This window comes from Equus asinus, chromosome 23 (genome assembly GCF_041296235.1).
Source record: "Equus asinus isolate D_3611 breed Donkey chromosome 23, EquAss-T2T_v2, whole genome shotgun sequence".
In the NCBI taxonomy this organism is placed as follows: domain Eukaryota; kingdom Metazoa; phylum Chordata; class Mammalia; order Perissodactyla; family Equidae; genus Equus; species Equus asinus.
In genome coordinates this window covers 21,734,622-21,755,004 of record NC_091812.1, presented here as the reverse complement: position 1 = coordinate 21,755,004, position 20,383 = coordinate 21,734,622, and the positions used below count along the sequence as shown (strand labels likewise).

Below are 20,383 nucleotides of genomic sequence, written 5' to 3'. Positions count from 1 at the left end.
AAAGATTTTGGGGTATTGACCTTGTATCCTGCAAACTTTCCTGAATTTGTTTATTAGTCTAACAGTTTTCTGATAGAGTCTTTAGGGTTTTCTACGTATAATATCATATCATCTGCAAATAGTGACAGTTTTATTTCTTCCTTTCCAATTTGGATAACTTTTATTTCTTGTCCTTGCCTATTTTCTCTAGCTAGGACTTCCATTACTATAATACAAGTGGTGAGAGTGGGCATCCTTGTCTGGTTCCTGATTCTAGAAGAAAGGCTTTCAGTTTTTCACTGTTGAGTATGATATTAGCTATGGGCTTATCTTACATGGCCTTTATTATGTTGAGGTAGATTCCCTCTATACCCACTTTGTTGAGACTTTTTATCATAAATGAATGCTAAATTTTCTCAAATGCTTTTTCTGCATCTAGTGAGATGAACATAGGATTTTTACCCTTCATTTTGCTAATGTGGTGTATCATATTGACTGATTTTCAGATGTTGAGCCATCCTTATACTCCTGGAATAAACTCCACTTGATCATAGCATATGATCCTTTTGACGTTTTGTTGAATTTGGTTTGCTAATATTTTGTTGAGCATTTTGGCATCTATTTTCATCAGGGATATTGGCCTTTAATTTTATTGTCTTGTGTGTCCTTGTCCGCTTTTGCTATCAGGGTAATGCTGACTTCATAAAGTGAGTTTGGAAGAGTTCCCTCCTCTTCTACTTTTTGGAAGCATTTGGGAAATACTGGTATTAGTTCTTTGAAAACTTAGTAGAAATCATCAGTGATGCCTTTTGGTTCTGGACTTTTGTTTGTTGGGAGGCTTTTTTTTTTTCCTTTTTTTTTTTTATTGAGTTATTGATAGGTTACAATCTTGTGAAATTTCAATTGTACATTAATGTTTGTCAGTCATGTTGTAGGTGCACCACTTCACCCTTTGTGCCCACCCCCCCACCCCACCTTTCCCCTGGTATCCACTAAACTGTTCTTGGTCCATAGTTTTAAATTCCTCATATGAGTGGAGTCATACACAGATTATCTTTCTCTTGCTGGCTTATTTCACTTAACATAATTCTCTCAAGGTCCATCCATGTTATTGCAAATGGAATGATTTTGTTCTGTTTTGCAGCTGAGTAGTATTCCATTGTATATATGTACCACATCTTCTTTATCCATTCGTCTGTTGATGGGCACGTAGGTTGCTTCCACGTCTTGGCTATTGTAAACAGTGCTGCAATAAACATTGGGGTGCACAGGACTTTTGGGATTGCTGACTTCAGGCTCTTTGGATAAATACCCAGTAGTGGGATGGCTGGATCGTATGGTAGTTCTATTTTTAGTTTTTTGAGGAATCTCCATACTGTTTTCCATAGTGGCTGCACCAGTTTGCATTCCCACCAGCAGTGTATGAGGGTTCCTTTTTCTCCACAACCTCTCCAACATTTTTTGCTATTAGTTTTAGATATTTTTGTCATTCTAACGGGTGTAAGGTGATATCTTAGTGTAGTTTTGATTTGCATTTCTGTTGGGAGGCTTTTGATTACTGATTCAGTCTTCTTACTAGTAAACTTTCTGTTCAGATTTTCTATTTCATTGTGATTCAGTCTTGGTGGGTTGTATCTTTCTAGGAATTTATCCATTTCTTCTGGGTTGTCCAATTTGTTGGCATATAATTGTTCATAGAGGTCTCTTATGAGCCTTTGTATTTCTGTGGTATTCGTTGTAACACCTTCTCTTTCATTTCTGATTTTATTTGAGTCCTCTTTTTTTTTCTTGGTGAGTCTAGCTAAGGGCTTCTCAATTTTGTTTATCTTTTCAAAGAATCAGCTCTTAGCTTCATTGATCTTCTCAATGGTCTTTTTAGTCTCTATTTCTTTTATCTCTGCTCTAATCTTTATTTTTTTTTTGTCTACTAACTTTGGGCTTTGCCCTTTTTTTTCTAGTGCCTTGAGGTGTAAAGTTAGGTTGTTTATTTGAGATTTTTCTTGTTTCTTAAGATATGCATTTATTGCCATGAACTCCCCTCTTAGAATTCCTTTCGCTGCATCTCACAAGTTTTTCTATTCTATTTATACATATATATTTCTATTTCTATTTTCATTGTCTCAAGGTATTCTTTGATTTTTTTGATTTCGTGTTGTTTAATCTCCACATATTTGTGAATTTTCCAGTTTTATTCATGTGATAACTAATTTCTAGTTTCATACCACTGTGGTCAGAAAAGACATTTGATATGATTTCAATCCTCTTAAATTTATTGATACTTGTTTTATGGCCTAACTTACGAGCTAGCCTGGAAAATGTTCCACGTGCACTTGAGAGGAATGTATATTCTATTGTTTTTCGATGGAATGTTCTGTATACATCTGTTGAGTCCAACTTGTCTAATGTTGTTTAAGACCAGTTTCCTTATTCGTTTTCTGTCTGGATGATCTACCCATCAATATAAGTGGGACATTAAAATCACCTATTATTATAATATTGCTGTCTATTTCTCCCTTTAGGTTTGTTAATATCTGCTTTATATATTTAGGCCCTCCTATGTTGGGTACATAAATATTTACAAATGTTATCTCCTCTTGCTGGATTGACCCCTTTATCATTATGTAACATCCAACTTTGTCTCTCATTACAGTCTTTGTTTTAAAGTCTATTTTGTCAGATGTAAGTATAAATACTTCAGCCTTCTTTTGGTTTCCATTTGCATGGAATATCTTTTTCCATCCCTTCACCTTCAGTCTGTGTGTGTCCTTACATCTAAAGTGAGCTGCTTGTAGGCAACATATAGATTGGTCTTGTTTTTTTACCCATTCAGCCACTCTAAGTCTTTTGATTGGAGAATTTAGTCCATTTACATGTACAGTAATTATTAATAGGTGTGTACTTATTGCCATTTTGTTAATTGTCTACTGGCTGTTTTTGTAGTTCCTCTGTTCCTTTCTTCTTCTCTTGCTCTATTCCTTTGTGATTTGATTTTTTACTGGTAGACTTACATTCCTTTCTTGTTATCTTTTGTGTATTTACTGTAAGTTTTTGCTTTGTGGTTACCATGAGGCTAACACATAATAGCTTATATCTATAACAGTCTATTTTAAGTTGATAAGTTTTTCTACAAAAAAATCTAAACACATCAAGTACTTAAAAGTTTGTATTAGCCTTTCTGATTTCCTATAAGTGGTAGACTGTGTGACCCAGAGGGTACAACTTCATAAAACCCTATTCAAAATCAAGTACCTCTGATTCCAATCAACAGAGGTTTCTCCTTACCTCTCCACCATCCCCTATGCAGGACACCAACCTAGCTTCTCAAACTTTTTTATGTAGGAAAATCTTCAACCTCAGATACCTAGAGGTGCCTCCAGTTATAGAAACCCAATCCATTTACAGGGACTCTGTGGGAAGGCCAGTATTAATATTCTTATATATGATGATATATGATTTGATTACATATGACGAGCAAATATAGTGCAGTCTCACATGTGTGATCTTAGGGGCTTAGGATGCTGGGGGTCACACTGGAGGGGCATAGCAATAGACTTCTGGAGAGGTATTACTTCAGCCAAGACCTGATGGCTATATCAGGTTAGCCCAGCCAGGAGAAGGGTGAGAAGAATGTTTCAGGCAGAAGAAACACCATGCATGGAGGTTTCCAGATGAGAGAATTTAGCCAGAAAAATCTTCGCTTAGGCAAAGGGCTACAGATCGTGGGGGCAGGGTGAGCCACAGTCACTATAAACAGTTGACGAATCTTTATTTTGGACCTCAGTTCTTCATTGTTTCAATACTATTTCTTGCAATCCACTGGAATCTTCCAAGAATTAAGCCTTACCTCCCAGCCCCTCCTCAGCCTGCAGTCTGCCATGCCACCTACAGGCATAACAAGATGCTAGCATTCTCCAGGGCAGCCACCAGCATTGCTTAACTGTCACCCCTAAAGACTCTAGGGGGAGGAGCAGAAGGCAAGGCAAAGGCAAGGGGGGTGGTTAATACAAGAACTAGTAAAACTAGTTCTTGTGCTAAGGTACTAATCACACAATGAGAGGGACAGCAGGGGGTAGGTAGTAAAGACAAAGGGCAACCAATGGGAGAAAAGAAAACAGAAGTATTAACTCCATTAACACAAGTGCTGGGAAAACTAGGAGAATGTATCAGTTACAGACTGGAAACAGAGGTTGTCTCTCACCTAACGCCAAACCACAGGGGCCCTGGTAAATGACTAGAATGCAGAAGAGGTTCTTCTTCTAGTAATACAAACCAGGAAACACAAGGCAAACTGTGAAAAACACCACATACTCCACAGCAAACCTTCTCCCCCCAAACCCAACAGACTCCATTGTTCTGTTTCTGGTGCTTACACAATACCTTCTTGCTTTAAAATAAAACCACCTGCAATTCCTTCTCAGGCAAGCCTGTGATAGAAGCTGCTGATGGATAAAACGCTTCTAGTTTTCCCAGGCCCTGTTTTAATATAGAAGCTTCAGGATTCCCTAAGCCAGGATCCTTGACCCCAGGGCAAGCACAGCCTTCTCTCCATGAGGCGCTCCCTCCCAGCCTCCGCACTGGGCTGTCCTTTGCATGCCGTCCATCTCTCTCCTCTCGTGCACATGCTTGTTTACCGGCTAAAGAATAACAGACCTACAATCAAACTTTCACTTAGAAAAAAAAATGTCTCCCTTCCCCTTGACCATGACTATAGCATTCTAGATGCTCCAGCTGGCAGGGTGGTATGCGGAAAAAGCGCAGATTTTGGAGTCAGGCAAAAACAATCCTGGATTTAAATCTCAGCTTCCCACGAGTAAGCATTATGTCTTAATGTCAGTTTCCTCATTCATAAAAAGAGGGGAAAAAATGGGACTTACACTCCTTCCCTATCTCATGCTACAGGAATAAATGGGGATAGAATATCTTAGGTGCATGTTCCAGAAAAGGTAATTGTTAACCTGTTATGTTTCCTTCTCCTCCAAATTTATATGATAAATGCAAAAACTCTGAAACACTCATTCTTTTTGTTCTTTATTCATTTGTCACACTTTCCTGAGAGCCTACTGTGTGCCAGATACAAAAGTCAATAAAATGGATATGGTTACGTTCGACCCAGCGGAACAAGGGGGTGGAGCAGAAATGAAACAGCTCACTGTTAATAAGTGCATGAATTGACTTAAATTAAATGAATGAGGTGGTAGGGCTTGAATAAAACCTCCATTAGGGCAAAAGAAAATGAAGCTAAATTCAGAGTATTGATTGTGAGGTTGGAAGCCAGACGCTGTGTGGGTTTAATTCTGGACTCCACCACTGGGCAAGTTTCTGGAATTCTCGGTGCCTCCCTTTCCTCTGCTGTACAACGGAGTTACACAATAATAGGTCCCCACTGGGTTACTGTGAAAAGTAAAAGCAGCGCCGCTCCCCACTTCTCCCCCATTGCACATCAACTGGCCTCCTGAGAGGTCTAGATTCCCCTTTAGCCTCAGGTCATCCTAAACAGCCAAACTGCCCCGGGGAAGCACCCTGACTCAGAGGTCATCCGGCGGTCATCCTGGATAACCAAAAATAAAAGCTGATAGGCCCCCTGGGTGGACCTGACTAGCTGAAACACCGGGGCCTTGCTGACTGTGGAGCCCTGTGAGGGAATGCCCAGGCCGAAGGGTTGACCACCAGAACCGCCAGCGCGTCCAGAAGGGGTGCCCTCTCCTAAGGGAGGTTGATAGAATGAGCCAGAGCTCACAGGTTAGAGCAAGTCCTCCAGCTGGTTCAGCTGCGGCAGCAGCCCATGGAGAGAAAGGCGGGACCTGACAGTAAAGGAAGGGCATCCAAAGGTCAATCACTAAGGCAGGTACAAATCATGAATTCTTTCAGCCAGCGGGTCGGTCCGTCTGTCGCAAGCATTTGAATCTGAAGGTGAAAATGTTACATAAAAGTACTAGAAAGACATATCGCACGTGCTCCTCTGCTCCTCCCTCCCCACCAGCAAAACAAAACCAAAAAACTCTTAAAGCTTATTTTAAATAAGAAATGGGCAGAAGAAATACTCAAATCAATAAGCAAAATGATGATAATAATAACAGTTACTTCTTAGCCTGACTGTCCTAGACAGAATCCCCGTCTCGTCGGCGGCCGGCGCCGGGGCAGCGCGGTGGAACCGGACGCTGCCGGGTGGAAGCGGCGCGGCGCGGGTCGCCATGGAAACCGCGGCGGCGGGGCGGCGCGGGGCCGGCTCTGGCAGCGGCTGCAGCGGAGACCGGGGAGTGGCGGCTGGCGACTGCGGGAAAGCACAGGGACGACCGCGGCTTCTGCGGTTCGTGACCCGCGAGAGCTCGGCCCCTGCTCTGGACGGGACAAGAAAACAGCAAGTTGCTTCCCAGCCCAGATCTCCAAATCTGCCAGATGACCAGAATCACTTGGTTAGAAACCAGAATCACACTGGTTAGAAATCCAGACCCCAGGGTCCCACTCCTGGCCTGCTAAGTCAAAATCTCCCAGGGGAGGACCCGGTTAAATCCGGATGCTTTATAGGGTTGGGAGGCTGGGAGACATTGCGTTCGCCTATTCTTTTTTCTCAAAGCCCCTCTACCCCCACTACGACCCCATAATGGTAAAAGAGTCCGCACCCCAGGTTCCTCCGCAGCGGCTCTCACGGGTGGGGGCTGTCTTGGAGCTGGAAATACAGCGCCCGTTCGGTTCCTTGAACTAAGGTGTAAACTGAAGCGTCGCTGCTCTTTGAGGATTTCCCACTTGGGGGCAGCCTCGTCCTTCGCTCCTGTTCTTTCCGCAACGCAGTGGCCCAAAGTGTTTATTCCAGTTAATTCTGGCTGCGGTCTCCTTAACAGAAGCTCCTCTAGAAAGCGGAGCTTGGATGCACAGGATGTCTCCCTAGGAGGAATGCGGCGGTAGCAGAGCCTAGGGCTCGAAATGTGAGAAGCCCTTAGCTCCAATCCCTGGCTTACACTTAGAGTTCAAAAGAACAAAGAACCCACGCTGGTAAAGCAATCGTGTGCTCGTTGAGAATAATGCATGTGCGCTGGACAATAGGTTTCTCAGTCCTGAGCCTCATCCTTGACTGGACGATCGGAGGGGACCTCAGGATTGATGCAGACCGCCGCAGCCCTGGCTGAACTTGAGGGCTGGGCCTGGACCCTGGGAACCCTGAGCCTCATCTGCCTGTCAGGAGGCAGCCTGGTGGTGAAATGGAAGAGGAACGGCCTCTGCACTAATGAGGATCCCGCAGTATAGTCGTCCCTGACATAAACACGGACCTGTGATATTTGCACAGCCTGCCTTGGAGGTCTGGGGAGGCCCAGCTCAATAGAATGAGCAAATCAATGAGTCTCTAATACCCTGTGCTTTTACGATGCCTTATTATGATACCTTGTTTATAGGTCAGACTTCTGTGTTGTTACATGCGTGGCATACAATAAGTAAGGGCAGCTGGTTCTAGAATATCAGTCTAGAAGGTACTTCCTCCAGTTCAAACTTATGAATTGTGTATTGTTGCTAAAATGTGACGAAAGGACTCAGCTGATTAAGGCCAAGTGAGCAAACTACAGTCTGTCTCTTGGGAAAATAAAAGTTGTTTCACGCAAGAAAAGAGCTTACAGTCAAATAACTGTGCAAAACATTTGATTAAATGTATATTTTTTACCACAGGGCTTTTTTCAGAAGCTTATGAAAGCGAGTGTGTATTGTGACTCCTCAAGATGAAGCTGCAACACGCAGCATTTCTCACACTCATTTCCCGTGGCACCTGTTTTCTAAGAGCGACTTGCAGAGCCCCTGTTCTGCAGAACGTGCGCTGGGAAACACTGAACGGAAGTGACGGAGACCTCCCCGCAGAGTCTGGTTGAGGTAGGATGGAACAGAGCCCTGGGACACTTCCGGTTTGTCAGCGTGGTGGTGACAAAATGCATTTGGGCTACCTTCTTCAGGAGAGGGATGGGAGTAGTCACTTGAAACAGACAGATAAAGAATTAATTTTAGGACACACTAATGGTTATGTTTCAGGTGCTAGACATTCTTTATTTAATCTTCACAATCACTCTCTGAGATAGATATCAGTTTATGTCCACTTTAGAGATGAAGAAACTGACACTCACGAATTGCTCAAATACCGTATCCAAGCTCGTGCAGGCAGGAGGTGGTAGGCTGGCATTTGGAGCCAGATCTTCCTTAGAGCACAGCAGAACCCTGCCAGTGCCAGGGCAGCCAGCAGGGCTTGGGGAAAACAACTGATTTCATTTCCATGGGCACCTGAGTAATTAATGGTAGAAAGTGGGAGCAGAGGGCAGCCAGCTCTCTGATAGTGAGCAGAAGGAAGCCCCAATGTCAGCTTTTGATGGTGGGCAGGAGGTAATCTTTCAAAATATACATAGTCAGGAAGAATTAGGACGTTCGTTGGAATAGCATCAAAGCGGTGACTTATGACTGACAGAATTTGCCTAGAGTCAGAGCAGGGATGTTGAACTTCCTGGTTTTGCTGAGTGGGAGGAGGTAATGCCATGAATCAGGCTTGGCAACAGAAGGAGAAGTAGGTTTGTTATTTGTTGTTAGAAGATTTTTATTTTGTTTTGGTGGAAAGATAATGTGTCAGCCTTGAATAGAATGAACCTGCAGAGCCTGTGGGACGTTTAGGTGGACCAAACACAGGTGTGAAATTGGGGCTGGATTGTGTAATTTGGAGTACAGGTGCTACTGAAAATCATTGGCATGGACAGGATCAGCTCCAGAGAAAATGTTTTGTGAATAAACAGGACAGACATTTAAGGATGCCAGAGCAGAAGGAGATTTTGAAGGAAACAGAGATAGTCCTTTGAATTTTTTCTGTTTCCTATCTTTTTGCTATGCACTACACAGACACGAAGCAATAGCTATTTTATCTGCAAAATAGAGAATCGAGATGGCAGAAGTACAGAGGGATTTCTTCATGCTAAGGCTCAGTTCCAGAAAGCACTATAGCTTTTTTAGAAGTCCAAGCAACTTCTCTCTCATCTTTTAGGTTCATAGTCAAAGAGAGGCTGAATCCCTAAGGTGAATGAATCAAAAGTTAAAAACATCAAAGTCTGTGCATCAATCCTGCTCTTAAATGTTTGCCATCACAGGTACTCCTGCAGGGCTCAGGTGGAAGGCCCATTTAAACTCAACGAAGATGCCGTCTGGAGCTCAGGAGGCTGTGGGGTCAGCTGTGTGGAGTTCCTGCCGGAGGGCTCCTCCTCCTGTCGACACACACGCCCAGAAAGTCTTTTAGTCTACAGAGCTGGCCCACAGTTAGACTCAAAGCACAGATGTGCTGGGAGAGAGAGTTACCCGCAGTCCGTGTCGTTGGGTGAAACCTAGACAGAAATGCAACTGAAACATGAGGATCAAAGATTAGAAGCTGAGCAAGGCTCACGCTCAGCTGCTGAAAGAAAGAGCCTGGGGCTCGCCGCTTTCATGTGTGGTTATGATGATTAACTAGCAGGTGTCAGAAAATATCCTGCAGACCTTTTGCTTGAATCACTCTTTGATAGCAGGCAGTATCCAACCTTCAGAAAAGGTTATTCCAAAAGTCATTAATATGTCAGTTTGAAGCTGGAAAAGCTCACGTCCTCAGGACAGGTGCTCCAAATCTGTTTACCCCTGTCGGCATTCATCCGTTCTGTAGTCACCAACAGATATTTAATCAGGACCTACTGTGTGCCCAGTAGAGAGCAATACATATAACGGTGAGCAAGCAGGCAGAAATTCCTGCTATCATGGAGCTTAAATTCTAGTGGGAGGAGACAGACGATAAATAATTAAGAAATAAATAAGAAAAGCATGTTGTATATGAGATAGTGATAAATGCAAAAGGAAAAAACCAACTAGGGATGGGGACAAGAAGTGCTGGGGCATGTGGTTAGGGAAGACCTCACTGAAAAGGGGACACTCAAGCATGGACGTCAGGAGGCACAGAAGTTAATTGTGCAGGTATGTGGAGGGCTGAGGGGACAGCAAGTGCAAAGGCCCTGATATGGGATCAGGAAGGCAGGTTTGAAGAACAGAACAGAGGCAGTGTGGCTGGAGGGGACCTCAGAGAAGCAGTGGGAAGCCTGGCTCTGTAAAGTCGTGTATTCTTTTAACTCCTTCTCTGCGACATGAAGCTCTTGGAGTGTTTTGAAAAGAAGAATGCTGTGATCTGACTTACTTTTTAAAATATTGAGATATAAGTCATATACCATTAAATTTACCCATTGAAAGTATATGTCTGTGGTTTTTAGTCTAATCGGTGTTGTGCAACCATCAGCACTGTATCTTTCCAGAACATTTTCATCGTCCCCAAAGAAGCTCTGTACCCGTTAGTAGTCATTCTCCATTCTCCCAACACCCAAGTCCCTGGAAATGACTAATCTACTTTCTGTCTCTGTGAACTTGTCAATTCTGGACATATAAAAATGGAATCATACAATATATGCCCTTTCGTCTCTGGCTTTACTTGCACCTGGCGTAATGTTTTCAGGATTCACTCATGTTGTAGCATGCATCACTACCTCATTCTTTTTCATGGCTAAATGATATTCCATTATATGGATATACTGCATTTTGTTTATCCATTCATCAGTTGATGAACATTTGAGTAGTTTCCACTTTGGGGATATTATGAATAATGTTGTTATCAACATTCATTTGCAATTTTTTGTGCATGAACATATGTTGTCAACTCTCTTGGGTATATATCTAGTAGTGGAAGTGCTGGGTTATACGGTAACTCTGTGTTTAACTTTTTGAGGAAATGTCAAACCATTTTTCAGAGCAGCTGTACCTTAGCAATGTATGAGAGTTCCAGTTTCTCCGTATCCTCACCATCTTTGTTTTTTTAAATAGCCATCCTGGTGGGTGTGAAGTGGTATTTCAGTGGGTTTTTGACTTGCATTTCCCTAAAGACTGAGGATGTTGAGCATCTTTTCATGGGCTTATTGGACATTTGTATATCTTCTTTGCAGAAATATCTATTCATATCTGTTACTCATTTTGAAATTGGATTATTTGTGTTTTTATTGGAGTTGTAAAACTTCTTTATATATTTTAGATACTAGACTCTGATTAGATGTATCATTTGAAAATATTTTCTCCCATTCTGTGGGTTGTCTTCACTTTCTTTATGGTGTCCTTTGAAGCACAAAACTGTTTACATTTGATGAGTTCAATTTATCCGTTTTTTATTGTGTTTCTGGTGCTTTTTGTGTCATGTTTAAAAACATTGCTGAATTTAAGGTCACTGAGATTTATGCCTATGTTTTCTTCTAAGAGTTTTGTAGTTTTGGCTCTTACATCTAGATCTTTGATCCACTTCAAGTTAATTTTTTTTGTATGATGTGAGGAATGGGCCCAACTTCATTATTTTGTATGTGGATATCCACTTGTCCTTTTGTTGAAAAGACTATTCTTTTTCCTTTGAATCGTCTTGGTACCCTTATTGAAAATCAATTGTCCATAAATGTACAGGTTTATCTCTGGATTCTCAATTATATTCCATGGATCGATCTATCTGTCCTTATGCTGGTACCACACTGCCTTGATTGCTGTAGCTATATATTAAGTTTCAAAATCCAGAAGTGTGAGTCCTCCAACTCTGTTCTTGTTTTTCAAGGTTGTTTTGGCTATTCCAGGTCCCTTGCATTTTTATATGAAATTTTAGGATGAGTTTGCCAATTTCTGCAAAACAGGCAGCTGGGATTTTGATAAAGATGGCCTTGAATCTGGAAATCAATTTGAGTATTATTGCTGTAGTAACAATACTAAATCTTCTAATCTGTGAACATGGGATATCTTTCCATTTGTTTAAGTCTTCTTTAATTTCTTCTAATGATATTTTGTTTACAATGTACAGGTCTTGCACTCATTTTGCTAATTTCTGAGTACTTTATTGTTTATGATGCTGTAACCAAAGTCAATGGGTCTGTCTCTTGGTGAATATGGAACTGAAAAGCACAACCAAGGTTGAAGTGGGTGAAGAAAAAAGGTTTATTGCTTGCACAAGCAATGGAGAACACCAGGGATTGCTCCCAAAGCAGTGCCTACCTCGAGCTTAGTGCCTGTGGAGACTTTAGACCCCAGAGAGCAGAGGATATGTTACAGCTCTGTAACAACTGGGCCTAATCAGGGCCCATGTACAGGCCATTACATAAGGAGCTCAATGAAACATGCCATTACATAACTGGTCCAAGGTAACTTTTGGACACTTAGAGCTGCAGCAATTTGCAGGGGTCCTGCTGCAACCATGTGTGAGTTTCACTGTAGGATGGCAACCTCTCCAAGAAGAAGTACATCAACTTCTGAAAAACAGCACACTTAGTTTTCTCCTTGTCTGGAAAACATCTGACAGACTGTGTTGGTATGGATCAGATTTTCATTAACCCTTTCCTTGCCTGGTTTCTGGTCACAATGCTATTATAAATAGAATCGTGCTATTTCATTTTTGGATTATTCATTGCTAGTATATGGAAATACAGTAGATTTTTGAATATTGACTTTATATCCTGCAACCTTGTTGAACTCATTTATTAGCTCTAATAGTTTGTGTATTCTGTAGAATTTACAAGATCATGTCATCTGAGAATAGAGATAGTTTTAATTCTTTATTTCCAATTTGTATGCCTGTTACTTTGTTACCCTGCTTAATTGCCCAGGCTAGAACCTCCAGCATAATGTTGAACAGAATTGGCAAGAGAAGACATTCTTGTTCGTGATCTATGGGGGAAAGTTTTTGGTTTTTTCCCATTACATATGAGGTTAACTGTGGATTTCTCTTAGATGCTCTTGAAAAAGTTGAAGAAGTTTCTTTTCCTAGTTTGTTGAGTGTTTCTACCATGAAAAGATATTGGATTTTGTCAAATATTTTCTCTGTATCTATTGAAATGACCATGTGTTTTTTGTCCTTTATTTTATTAATGTGGTGTATTACATTGATTGATTTTCATATATTGGGTCAACAGTGCCTTCCTGGGATAAATCCCACTTATCATACTGTATAATCCTTTTTATACGTTGCTGGAGTTAGTGTGCTTATATTTTATTGAGGATTTTTACATCTATATTGAAAAGTGATATTGATCTGTAGTTTTCTTGTGATTTATTTGTCTATTTGGGATCGGGGTAGTGAGTTGGGAAGTGTTCCTTCCTCATGGTTTTTGCCAGAGTTTCTTAAAGATTGGTGTTAATTCTTCTTTAAGTGTTTGGTAGCATTCACAAATGAAGTCATCTGAGCTTGGGGTTTTCTTTGTGGGAAGTTTTGATTATTAATTCAATTCTCTATTTGTTATAGGCCTATTCAGATAGTCAATTTCTTCTTGATTCAGTTTTGGTAGTTTCTGTCTTTCTAGAAATTTATCCATTTCATCTTTATATTTTATTTATTTATTTATTTATTTGAGGAAGGTTAGCCCTGAGCTAACTACTGACAGTCCTCCTCTTTTTTGCTGAGGAAGCCTGGCCCTGAGCTAACATCCGTGCCCATCTTCCTCTACTTTATATGTGGGACACCTACCAAGCGGTGCCATGTCCGCACCTGGGATCTGAACCAGCGAACCCCGGGCCGCTGAGAAGCAAAACGTGTGAACTTAACTGCTGCGCCACTGGGCTGGCCCCCATTTCATCTTTATTATCTAATCTGTTGACAAACGATTGTTCATAGTATTCCTTTATAATTCTTTTTATGTTTGTAAGGTCAGAAATAGTATCTTGAATTCTTGATTTTAGTAATTTGAATTTCTCTGTTTTTTTCTTGTAGTCTAGCTAAAAATTTGTCAGGTTTATCTTTTCAAAGAACTGATTTTGGTTTCACTAATTTTCTCTATTGCTTATCTCTTCTTTATTTCATTTATTTCTGCTCTAATATTTATTATTTCCTCAATTCTGCAGGCTTTGGGTTTAGTTTGCTCTACTTTTTGTAGTTTTGTAAGGTGGAAGGCTAGGTTATTGATTTGAGATCTTTTCTTCTTTTTTAATATAGGCATTTACAACTATAGATTTCCCTCTGAGCACTGCTTTTGTTGCATCCCGTAAGTTTTAGCATGTTGTGTTTTTGTTTGCGTTCATCCCAATGTGTTTTCTAATTTCCCTTGTGATTTCTTCTTTGACCCACTAGTTGTTTAAAAGTGTGTTGTTTAATTTCCACATATTTGTAAATTTCTCATATTTCCTTCAGTTGATGTCTTTTATTTTTTTTAAGATTTTATTTTTCCTTTTTTTCTCCCCAAAGCCCCCTGGTATATAGTTGTATATTTTTAGTTGTGGGTCCTTCTAGTTGTGGTATATGGGATGCTGCCTCAGCATGGCTTGATGAGCGGTGCCATGTCCATGCCCAGGATCTGAACCGGTGAAACCCTGGGCCGCTGAAGCAGAGAGCACGAACTTAACCACTTGGCCACAGGCCTGGCCCCCAGTTATTGATTGCTAATTGTAGTTGGAGAACATACTTCATATGACTTTAGTTCACTCAAATTTATTGAGACTTGTTTTATGGCCTAACATATGAGCTGTCCTGGAGCATGATCCATGTGTACTTGAGAGAAAAATGTATCCTGCTATTGTTGGATTTAGTCTTCTTTAAATGTCTCATAGTCTAGCTAGTTTATAGTGTTGTTCAAGTATTTATTTCTTTATTGATTTTCTGTTACTTGGTTTATTCATTATTAAAAGTGGGGGTATTGAAATCTCCAACTATTATTTTTGAATTGTTTATTTCTCCTTCAAATCTGTTGATTCTGCTTCATGTATTTTGGGGTTTCATTGTTAGGTGTATATATGTTTGTAAATGTTGTATCTTCTTGATGGATTGAGTCTTTTATCATTATAAAACGTCCTTCTTTGTCTCTATTAACAATTTTTGTCTTAAGGTCTATTTTGTCTGATGTTAGTATAGCCACCCCATCTCTCATTTTGTTGCTTCTTTGATGACATATCTTTTTTCACCTTTTCACTTTCAGACAATTATGTCTTTGAGTCTAAAGTGTATTCCCTGTAGACAGCTTATAGTTGGGCAATTCTGCCAATCTCTGCCTTTGAATTGGAGTGTTTAGTCCACTTACACTTAATATAATTACTGACAAGATAATACTTGCACCTGCCATTTTGCTATTTGTTTTCTATCTTTTTTGTTTCTCTTCCTCCACTACTGCCATCTTTTGTCCTAAGTATATTTTTTCTAGTGTACCATTTTAATTTTCTTGTCATTTCTTTTCCTATATATCTTTTGAGTTATTTCCTAAGTAGTTGCCCAGGGGATTACAATTAACATCTTAGTTTATAACATTCTGGTTCATATTAATACCAACTTTATTTAAATGTTATACTTTGCTCCTATATAGCTTTGTGTCCCTGCCCCAACCTTCATGTTGTTATTGTGATACACGTTACATCCTTATACATTGTATGACCATCAACACAGATTTATAATTATTGCTTTATACAGTAGCTTTTAAACTAATATAGGAGGAAAAGTTACAGACAAAAATATATTTGTTTTTAATAGTTATTTATTTAGTTACCTTTATCAATTTCTTGATGTACTTTCAAGTTACCATCTAGTGGTTTTTCATTTCAGTTTGAAGGGCTCTCTTTAATATTTTTTTGCAGGGCAGGTTTGTTGGTGACAAATTCTCTGTTTATCTAGGAATATCTTAAACCCTTCTTCATTTTGGAAGGGTAGTTTTGCTGGATATAGAATTCTTGGTTGATAGTCTTTTCTTTCAGCACTTGCAATATGTCATCCCACTGCACTCTGGTCTCCATCTTTTCTAATTAATCTTCCTAAGGATCCCTTGATGTGCTGAGTCACTTTCTCTCACTGCTTTCAAGATTCTATCTTTGTCTTTGTCTTTCAAGTATTTGATTATGATATGTCTAAGTGTGGATCTTTTTGAGTTTATCCTACTTGAAGTTGGTGGAGCTTTTGGTATGTGTAATGTTTTTCATTAAATTTGGGGTGTTTTCAGCCATTTCTTCAAATATTCTTTCTGCCTCTTTCTCTTCTTTCCTTCCGGACTCCCATTATGTTTATGTTGTTACACTTGATGATGTTTCACAGATCTCTTAGGCTCTGTTCATGTTCTTTCATTCTTTTTATTTCTCTTCCTCAGGCTGGATAATCTCAATCAACCTGTCTTCTGGTTTGCTGATTCTTATTGCTAGTTCAGATCTACATTGAGCCCTTCTAGTGAATTTTTCATTTCAGTTATTGTTTTTTGAACCAAAAGGTTTTTTTTCTTGGTTCTTTTTATCATTTCTATCTCTATTGATATTTATTTGGCAATACATCATTCTCATACTTTTATTTAGTTCTTTAGACATATTTACAATATCTGATTTAAAGCCTTTGTTTAGTAAATCCAACATCTGGCCTCCCTCGGGATTGGCTTTTTTATATTCCTTTTTTCTCCTTGTTTATGAGGCATGCTTCTTTCTTCGCGTGTTCATAATTTTTTGTTGAAAATGTACATTTTAAATAATATGTTATGGAAGATTTGAAATTCAGAATTTCCCTTTCCCTAGGATTTGTTGTTGTTTCTGTTTGTTGTTTAGTGATTTTTCTGAACTAATTATGTTAAGTCTGTAGTCTTTGTCATGTGTAGCTGAGTCTCTGCTTGTTTCAGTTAGTTCTCAGCTGATGATTGGACAGAGATTTCTGTAAATGCTGGAAACCAATACGTCTCCCAGTTTTTGCCAAGGGGAGGGGTGTGTGTGTGTGTGTTCATATGTATGTGTGTTGGGGCATGTCTTCAACACTCATACAGGCAGATGAGAACTCTGCCTTAACTTTCACAGCATGCTTGCTGAGACCCTCAGGTGAGACTTTGGGGCCTTCTCACATATTTCTGGGACATGTGCACAGCCCTATGTATGCTCGTGGCTTTCTAGGTTCCTAGAAATATATCAGAGCTTTTCAAAGGCCCTAAGGATATCTCATTCCCCAGATTTTCATTTTAAGCTTTGTTTTTCTTTTAGGCTTTTTAATAAGCCTATCGTTTGCCACAACTGTTAGTCACTACTTCAGGCAGCTGTGAAGATAAACAGTTGGCTCTAAATGTGTTAGACAAATGTCCCTGGGGAAAAGGCTTTTTCACAGTCAGGGCAAGCTCTGAGTCAGGTCAAATTAAGACAGTATTGCAAGCAAAGACTTCCAGGGAACTGCTCGATGAGTCACATAATGACAGTTCTCTGAGAATGAGGCCTGGAAGGAACCCCAACCCTGTTCTGCCCTCCGGTGGCTTCCAGGCTGCTGGTTCTCATCATAATTGTGGGCTCTCTGTTTCCAAGGTTACCACAGAGCTGGAGAGAGGAGAATGGGAGTGGGGAAAGTTACATGCCGCAAAGCTGCTGTTCTTACCTAGATTCAATTGTTTTTCTTCCATAAATGCAGCCCAAATTGCTACAAGTTTTTGGGTAATTTCCAGAGTTCTGAAAATGTTGATTCTGACACTTTTTGCCAGTTTTCTTGTTGCTTTTATGGAGGAGAGAATTTTAAGAGGTCGTTATTCCACCATTATCACCTGACCTTTGAAAAGTTTCTAATTTCTCTTTGGAGAGTAGACACAAGGCGGCGAGAGTAGAAGCTGGGAGAGCAGGGAGGTTATTGCAGTAACTCAGATGAGAGGTGAGGGTAGTGGCTTGGATTAGCGTGCTGTCAGTACTGATGGGATTCTGGGCATATTTGAAGATAGCTGCAGGTTTTGCTGATGAATTGGATATAGCATGTGAGAGGTAGACTCTGAGCAAGGAGTCTGAGTAACTAGAAGGATGGATTGCCATTTGCCTAAATAGGGAAGACTTGAGAGGAGCAGTATTTTCCTGAAGTTGTTGGAGTGTATTATAAAACTTGACAACTGGGCCCAACATTGCATTTTCAGGATATAACATTCTGAGTTTCCACTCTGAAGGCCAGGAGCTCCCCTGTCTCAGTGGAGGTGACACCAGAGGACTCCCTTAGCTCCAATCTGTCCGAACCTGCCCTCCGGGGGGTCAGGGCCAGCTCAGATGGGCTGTGGGCTAGTGGACAGAAAGTAACGGATGGATTCTCAAGTAGCTGCTCAGGTGGAGTCATGAAATGGAGGTAACCTGAAGTATTAGGTTAGCGACGGCCAAACAAAGGTCGAGCAAGGGCTGAAGTCCTTGTTTGATGGAATCTGGAGCCCAAAGAAACACATACCAAAAAACAGAAAGCTAAAGCCAAATTTTGGGTGAGAGTCAGAAAGAGAAAGAGAGACCACAAACAGGATTGAAAGAGTGCAGATGGGAACAGGTTCTGAGCTGCGGGGTGATTGCTTCTCTCGTGCTTTTACCCCCTGGTGTGTGGGATGTGGACCTGTTGCCCCAGTGGTACAGGGTAATGGGAAGCACCCGACGCCACCTTCTTCCGTGACACTTACCACAGGGTGATGTCCTTGCTACTTCCCTTCTCTGTGTTCTTGACCAGACAGTGGGCTCTTGAGGGGAGAGACTATGTCCTTTTCTTCTCTATGCCCCCCAGGGCCTGGTAGAATGCCTGGAACATAGCAGGACTAATAAATGTTTGTCAAATAATCAAATGGTGGCTTTCCTATGTCATGGAAGAGGGTGTAAGAAGAGCATGGGAAACAGGCAGGAATGTGGGGGCCTGGGTCAGGGATGCAGAGAAGGTGAGGGAAACAAGGGCCTTTTCCTGAGGGCTCTTCCTCAAGTGTGTTAACACCTTGATTTCCTTCAGTGGACCTCAAGCCCTGGAGGGTCTAGGAACAACCCAACGATGGTTCTTTCTGCCCATGTCCCTGCATCCTTGGCTCAGAGACACAGAACAACCAGAGCTTCATAGCTTTACTCTTCCTACCACTTTCCAAAAATGACACCAAATTTGGGGGATTTTCTCCAAGTGCTCCTTTTGGGGACCAAGAGAAATAAAGGTTTTCCCCTCCCCCTTCTTTTTTTCTTCCTCTTAGATTCTATTTAGGCCCTAAATACCAATGAAGGGTCTTTGTATATATGAAACACAGAAGAAAAAAAGCTCACTTAGATTTCTGAGGAAAACTGAGACTCAGAATCTTTTTGGTCGGGTCTGGGATAGGGACATGGTGTGAAGAGCAAGATGGAGCCAGGGCAGGGACAGGAAGAAGATGGGTGGTATGTAGGGAGCTGCAATAGCCAGATAGGCCTTCCAGCCACAGAGTGAGGGGCGGGCAGGTGGCAGACTGTGTGAGGAGGAGTGTAGAATAGCCTTTGGGCCTTCCATTTTTCAGATTCATCCCCTGGGCCACGGTGACAGTCCTTGACTTGCTTCTGGCCCTAGATCTGAGGAGCAGAGCACAGGTGGAGTGAGGGTTGCAGAGCCACCTGAAGGAGAGGAGTAAGGCCTAAGCTAGGGCATCAACAGAGGGCAGGGGCATGCCAATGACCGGTGGCCACCATGTTGCTGAGAGTGTGGCCAGGATTGTTTCTAGAAGGCTGTTGCTGGGTCCCAGAAATTCAATCAGTGATGGGGCCTAGGAACGATTGTATAAAGCTTTCCTTACGTTCAACAAGAAGCCTGGTAAAAGATATCCTTGAGAAGAGGAGGTGGCCTTGGGTAGAAGGGACTACAGGGAAGGTATGTACCAAAGGAAGGAATTTAGGGGGACTAAATAGGCAAATTTAGCTTCTGTGTCTTGATTGTATGACTTGATTTCCATGAGCGGAGAAGTGATATAGAAGATCATAGAAAGTGTATCCAATGCCACCTTCAGGTATTTCTCCCTATGTACACTTTTAGGAGGGTCCGATTAGCCCCAAAATTTCCTTCCTCTTCCTTAGGGTAACTTCCTTGGGCTGTGCTAAATCTTCTTCAAGCAAAACGTTCTTTGCTTCCTGGTTGTCTCTCTTTATAAAAAGAAAAGCCTGGCATTTTTGTCACTTGTTCTCTAAAGTTCGCTTCATTGGGTCTTTCCTTACAGAAGAGATTCTGCTTTCTTTCCAATTAAAATAATTGATTATTAAAATAGCCAAATGCATGGCAGTAAGCTTGAAAAAGAAAGTTACAAAGAACAAAATAAAAATTACCTATAACCTTACTACGCAGGAATAACCAATGTTAACTTTGGATTTTTATTTTTCAGAATTGGAACAGTGCTAAATCCCTCAATGTGGGGCAAAGGGACTGAGCAGAGCATGTCGCAGAGTGTTCTGCTTTATGGTTTCTCACAATAAAAATACACCCATCTGCCTTTATCTTTGGCTTTCTGCCTCCATCATCTGTCCACCCCTAGCCTTCCCCGTGGCAGCACTGGGTTCTTATTTTGGGGGCATCCTACTTTCCCTCGCTGCATGACTTCTCTCTTTTCTACTCTTTCATGCCTCCTAGTTGGCTCCAAGCATCCAATTCTGGCTTTTCTACACAGCATGGCTTCAGAACCCTGGCCTCTAGCCCACAGGTCTAGCT

The 20,383-nt window shown here is 41.2% G+C and overlaps 1 long non-coding RNA gene across 2 annotated transcripts in view; it reads left to right on the top strand.

The window, feature by feature from the left end:
- The first annotated feature begins 6,192 nt into the window (after window positions 1-6,192).
- LOC123280279 (uncharacterized) overlaps window positions 6,193-20,383 on the top strand; it is a 34,360-nt gene continuing 20,169 nt past the window's right edge. Inside the window, exons 1-2 of one of the 2 annotated variants that reach the window (XR_011497504.1) lie at window positions 6,193-6,392; window positions 7,636-7,833. This is a non-coding gene — a long non-coding RNA (uncharacterized lncRNA). The remainder of the gene's footprint in view (window positions 6,393-7,635; window positions 7,834-20,383) is intronic. The other variant, XR_006519083.2, reaches the window with a different exon arrangement.